Here is a 6,782-nt window from a genome sequence, read left to right on the forward strand (position 1 = left end):
TCAAAATCATCTAATCATATAATAAAACATTATCTGTATATCTAAATTATGTATAAAAAATATATATACATAGTTTTATTATTTATTAAATCAACAGTCACATGGGATTGAGATACAAAATTGAAACGTAGCAGTATCTTGTTAGTATTTCCCTTATAAAGGGCAAAGAAATCTGCATTTATTGTGGCAATAGATTGTACCCAAAAAGCATAAAAGATATTGTTCTTTTACAAACTGGGTTTAGTAATTTTTCACACAAGTTTTCATTTCTAAAATATTTTATTTGAATGTTTCATTTCTAAAACATTTCTAAAATAGATTGTACCCAAAAAGCATAAAAGATATTGCTTTTAGTGACTTTTATTTGTTGAAGGGATTTTAATCACAAATTTCAAGGAGAGCTTGTACAACTGAGTATGATGCTTCGAGTGTTTCAGATACGAGGATGAACAAGTCTTTGGAAGAAATTAAGTACGTAAACAAAGAGTGTACATTTGAGAGTTAATTTCAACTTGTGCTTGATAATTAGTTTATTGCTACTGGATTAATTTTTATTGGATTTGGTCTTGTAGATATAGTAGACTATGTTGAGTTGCAGTCTCTCCATGCAAAAATTATTATGTGCACTTTATTTTTATGCAGTTATTTACTGTTGAAAACAATTAAATAATATCAAATCGAATTCTGTAAATTACAGTAAATATAATTTAGTTTATCTGGCTTCAAGTTTGCAACGAAACCTATTTGAATACAACGTAAGGTTTTGACATGAGTCATTTTCATAATCGCATTTGCCCCACGTATTGCATTCTTTTGGGAGATAGGAACCACTATTTTCTTGGTTTTTATGTGTGTGGAGAAGAAGTAGAGTAAAAAACCTCTTCTTTAAAATGTTACGTTGATTCCCATATGAGAGAAGACAGTTTTTGGACTATAAATAAAAGTCCAACTGTTAATAACTTTCGTACCAACTGTCCTTGGCAATTAAAGTAAACCAAATCGGGTTAACTTGTCATCGGTGGACTCAAACTCAATATTTACTTTTTTGTGTTTGTTGGTTGTGTGTGAAGTTTCATAAAATTCCGGCATAGACTAAGTTCAATACAAACTAGACAAACCAAACTCATATATTAAACTTTTAAGGGACGTTTGGTTTGAGTAATATTTTATTATTAAAATTAAACGATTATCTTAAAAATAGATTATCTAAAATATCACTAGATATAAATAATTATTATATTTGATAAAAATTGATAAGTATAAATAACTATTGTATTTGATTATAAATGATAAAAAATACTAGTATATCATTTTACTTAAATAACTTTAAACATAATTATTCTAAAATATTTTTCATATTACTTATATTAATTAAAAATGAAGTTGTTTTAAGATTACTTTAGTAATTAGTAATATTATTATTTCTTATATAACCTATCACATTACTAATAATAATAGAAGATTACTGAAATTTTTTATTATTTATAAATCAAACAAAGTAATAAAAATAGTAAAATATAAATTATCAAAATAATCATTTTATGCCATGGACCAAACCGCCCTCAAATGGTATTAAAACAAGTTCTGTGAAAGAGATGAGAAAGGCAAAATTCCAAAGGGCTTTAATTTCAGAGACACAACAAAGGAGAGGAAGGTTTCAACCATGTTCAATTTCTTAAAAGACAAGTAGCCTTGAGAAAGATTGTTGGTTTAAAGACAAAGGCAAGAAGTGATGTAGATTCTATAGGCAAACACTAGAGGTTTCAGTTTCCATGAATTCTTCTGAGAAGTCTACGGGTTAAGCGCAAACCATTTTGTCCAATAAAAAATAAAATTTCTTTAGAATCTCTATAAATTAGCACAAAATTATTTATTTTTAATTAAAATAATAAGTAATATAGTTTAATTGATTAATTTTACGATTGATATCGTAAAAGCAATCATAATAAATATTTTAATGTAAAGTACTTTAATTTAACTAAACACAACACAAATTTACACTCTTCAATCCTTTAAGGACATTTAAAAAAATAATATTTTAACACTAAAAATAATAATATTATTTTATGATTAGTGATTTTTAAATAATATTTTAATGTTACCGATAATCTCTCATTTTACAGAATTTAAACGTAGCCTCAATGTCTACTCTACTATTTTTAATTGCGGGTTTTTGTCAAAGCTTTTAATGGGAATAAAGAGTTGAATAGATTTAGTTAGAGGGGCGGTGGGAGTTAGAATGAGAATGTCAATTGTCTATTTCTGTCATGTACCAGTCACGTCCGGCCAAAAAATTTAGCCCCACGCAGGTTTATTTTATTGTCAAATTTAAATATTTACCCATTAATGATTAAAATTAATAAAATTTATTTGTATTAAAAATACAATTATCATTTAATTAATAAATTTTAAAAAAATTATCTTATTTTCTCATTTTAATTTTCAAATTAATAATTTTCTTTTAGTTTATTTTTAAAAATTTACATGTTTCTCTTTTAAGGTTTTATTTCCTTCCTTTATTTTTTGATGAACTTTCTTTGGCTATCGCCCATCTTCTTTTTCTGACAGGGCTCCCTCTCGCCTCTTGAATCATTCGGTGAAATCACATTTGTGGGAATTGAAGAAAGTGACTCATCTTTGCTCTTTCTTGTTCAACAAATAATCGACTGAAGATATTGCTATTGAATGATTCTTCTTTGGTCGATTCGAACGAGAGAGAGCGGTTTGAAAGGATCTTCGGCTGATGATTCATATGAATCAAATCATCTTCTGCTGATGAATGGTCAAATTGAATTGAAGATGGGTCATAAGAGCTATGGTAGTTGAATTGTATATCGTATCGTGTATCGAAATTCTAATTTTTCGTATCGTATATCAAGTATCTATCATATAATACAACTTTAAAAAAATAAAAATAATAAGATATTAATAAAATAATCTAATAGTGCATCATTATTTTGAAAAAATATCATAAATACCCTTGCAAATTTAAAATTTCTTATATACGTCCACATTACATCATTATTTTATCAAAAAAGTGTATCGATTCGTATTGATAATATATATTGTATTGTATGATATGTCTACTGTATCATATTGATTTTGATACATCTCATGATACATATCGTTTTTCACATGTATTGTATCGTAAGATATGTGTTGTGTACCATAGGATACTGATAACTATGTAAGAGCGAAGATGAATTGCTCTCTTTGATTTGCATGAATGTGATTCCTTCGGGCCATCTTCAATTAGTCAAATGATTCAAAAGATGGGAGGGAGTGTTGACAGAAAAAGAAGATAGGGTGTCGACCGAAGAAAGGTCGCCAGAGAAGGGAGGAAAAAAATGAAACACTAAGAGAAAAAAAAGTAAGTTTTCAAAACTAAGTTGGGGGAAAATTGTCAATTTTCAAAACTAAAATGGATAAATGAGATAAAATTTTATTTTTTTAATATCATTGATTGAATAGTAATTATACCCTTAATATTAATAAATTTTGTTAACCTTAACTTATGATTAAATTCAAACCGAGCTCGTTTGAATTTGAGTTCGGCTTGAACAAGCGCGAAACGAGTTAATCTCAAACGAGCTCAAGCTTGAAAGTTTAACATTTTTGAGTTCAAGTTTTTGAGTGTTTAGCTCATCAAGCTTGTGAACTAAAAAATTTAATACAAAACAATATCATTTTAACTAATATGTATTAAAATGATGTCGTTTTAATAACGAACTAGTTAAAAGCTCAAGCTCGATGAGCCCGAGCTCAGTTTCATGCAAATCAAGTTGAATTTGTGCTTAAGCGAGCTCGAGCTCAGCTCGGTTGGAATCTAACTCTAACTTTAATATTTGATAGATTTGGATTTTTAAAATTTACTGGGTGAAAGTTTAACAATAGACTAAACAATAGGTGGGAATAAGTCTTTTGGCCGTTATGTCATTATACTATTATATTTCTTATCTTGTCAACTTTTATGAAATAGATATAAATAAATAAATAAATTTATTTATAAAATGGATATTTTAAAAATAAGATAAAGAGGGTTCAAATCCCATTTTATCATATTTTAAAATTAAAATTTTAATTTATTTGATATAATAGTTATCAAATTGAACTCTAAAAAATTGATCAAACTTAAGTATATTTTCTTCATTTTGAAAAAACAAAAAGGTAAAATAGTACCAAATTGTTTTAAGGAAACTTGTGGGGTAAATTGCATTAAACTCAGTACTTTGTCATGTGCATGAAGGGGACCAAATTGAAGTGGCTATGCCTGTCACTCTCTTTTAATAAACTCAGTACTTTATCAACTTCACTTTCTCTTCTGACCCCTCTCCCAAATGAGAACAGTGAGGAAGAAAGCTAGTTCGCTTTCTATTCTACCGTAATTAATAAACTTACTGAGCCCACTGGCCAAACTGTGGCCCAGCCCTTTGTTTTCACAATAATTAATAATTTCTTTTTATATATTTCTTGGCTGACGTTAACTCAAAAAATAATATTTGCTTCTCTTATATATTCGGTGATTTTTCAATAAATTCAAAATAATAATATTGGATTCTTACCTAATAAGAAAAGTAACGTGGCCACACTAAATACATTTGATAACAACTTAAAATTTTTAGTAATAAATGAGGCGAATCCTCTTACCGATATATATCACCTATCTTTTTTTTTGCATTGTAATAAAATGATATTGTGTCCATTTTCTTGTTATGGATTCTAAATATTTCTTTATCCTTGTATTTCATTTATTGAAAAATTTTGTCATTACTTAAGGAATTCCATTTCTTTTTAAATAAATTTTGTTTTACGTAATAATAGTTTCATTATCAAACGTTAGTGCAACAACTCTTTCAGCAATAACATAAGTTCGTAAAACTTCTAAATTTGTGAAATATATTGTTTCATCACTATGTTTTGCATACAAAGGTTTAAAACCTATCCTTTTTTTGTTGCATGTGCCAATTATTATCCAAATAATATATTGTCATATTAAAAAAAAAAATGTTTTTGATCTAGCAATCCATAATATATCATAAGTTAAGTGCAATTAAAATATTTGAAAATTTTTAATTATGTTTTACTTTTCAAATTCAATTTATGATAAAGTTTCATTGAATCATTTTTAGTTGCATCACTAGTAATAGAAGAAAATAGTAGACAAAAAGCAATTCTAACTCTCTCTCTCTCTCTCTCTCTCTATATATATATATATATATAAAGAAATTGGAGAATTTGTAGTAACAATGAATTATACTACTTGCCATCAAGCAACTTCTGCATTTTATGTCCAAGATTTCATAAGAGAGGCTTGTGGACTATGATATAAGTTAAGTTTGTACCTTGATTGAAGTGAACAACAATGTGTCACCTTATCATTGGTTGAAGTCCCTTTCACCACGCAAATCAGCATACCGTGTACATATTGGATATCCCACACTTCTCTTCACTCAATTGGTCCTTGGAAGATCACTTCGATTTGGTGAAAAGTTGTCAAACATCAAAGGTTTGCCTCTTGTTCACCATTCTTTGTGTTCATCTTGATGTAGTTCAAGGCTTACTTGGATATAGATTTAAGGGAGGATTTGGAATGTTTGGATTAATAAAATGGATTAAATGTAGAAATCTAGATTTATTGTACAAGGATCTAAGTGTATCCCATTATGTAATTACATCATTATGTTTTCCTCTTGTCCTATGAATTTATGATTGTACAAACGTAAAGGAGAACAATTTGTAATCACTTACTATTATTTTGCCAAATTTACCCTAGAAAACAAATAATATGGTGCATGTAAGTTTCCAAGTAGTAGTTTAAACCACTTCGAAAATATTTTTTTCATTACTATTACTTGCATAGAATTACACCTTACATTTCTATGTACTTCTCATTGGAAAAAAATTCATACCCAACAATATGGTGCTAGAAAGAGGTCTCTTGAAAAACTTATATTTTTTCAATTAAAAAACATTTTTTTTCTTTTGTCAATCTCTAGTCACAGTGTTTACATCAGGACAGTTAATCCTACTGTTGAGAACTAACTTTCCTAATAGTTATAGTGTAGCCAATAACATTTGGTATAAATGCACAACTGAATAATGTCATTAGAGGTTTGATTAATGTCATCAACATTGTGATCTAATGTATAGACAATGTTACATTGGCGGCACCATTAGAGACTCTGGTCCTCTCCTAATCAATGATCGTTAAATGGTTTCGATTTTATCATACAAGTACGCCTTGTTAACACTAGACAACAAGGTATCCAACAAGAGACTCAAAATCCCCCAAGACGTATAGACACTAACTTATGCCATGGTCTTATTGCCATTGATTATAGTGTTGACCCATAATATGTAAACCATAACTCATGTCTTGACGACATTAACTAATGATGTGTAAACTGTAACTTACATTATAATGGTGTTAACTATCAACGTGCAAAACATAACTTAGGTCTTGACGACATCAATCACCAATGTGCAGAACATAACTCACATTGCGAAAACGACCACCAACTACATATAGAGCATAACTTACATCTTGACAATATTAAACATTAACAAGTAGATTATAACTCACGTCAATAAATATGTAATTACTAACTCATGCCATGAAGACATTAACCCCCAACATGTAGAGGATAACTCATGTCAAGGGGATGTTATTTACATATTACCATGAAACGATGGCTTAAGGAGTGTCTTTGATAGGCTAGGCAACCTTGATTGCTAGGCTTAAATAGGGTTGGATTCGAAGTGAGCTTATTCAGACTCGAAAC

Source organism: Mangifera indica, chromosome 9, assembly GCF_011075055.1.
Source record: "Mangifera indica cultivar Alphonso chromosome 9, CATAS_Mindica_2.1, whole genome shotgun sequence".
NCBI classification, from domain to species: domain Eukaryota; kingdom Viridiplantae; phylum Streptophyta; class Magnoliopsida; order Sapindales; family Anacardiaceae; genus Mangifera; species Mangifera indica.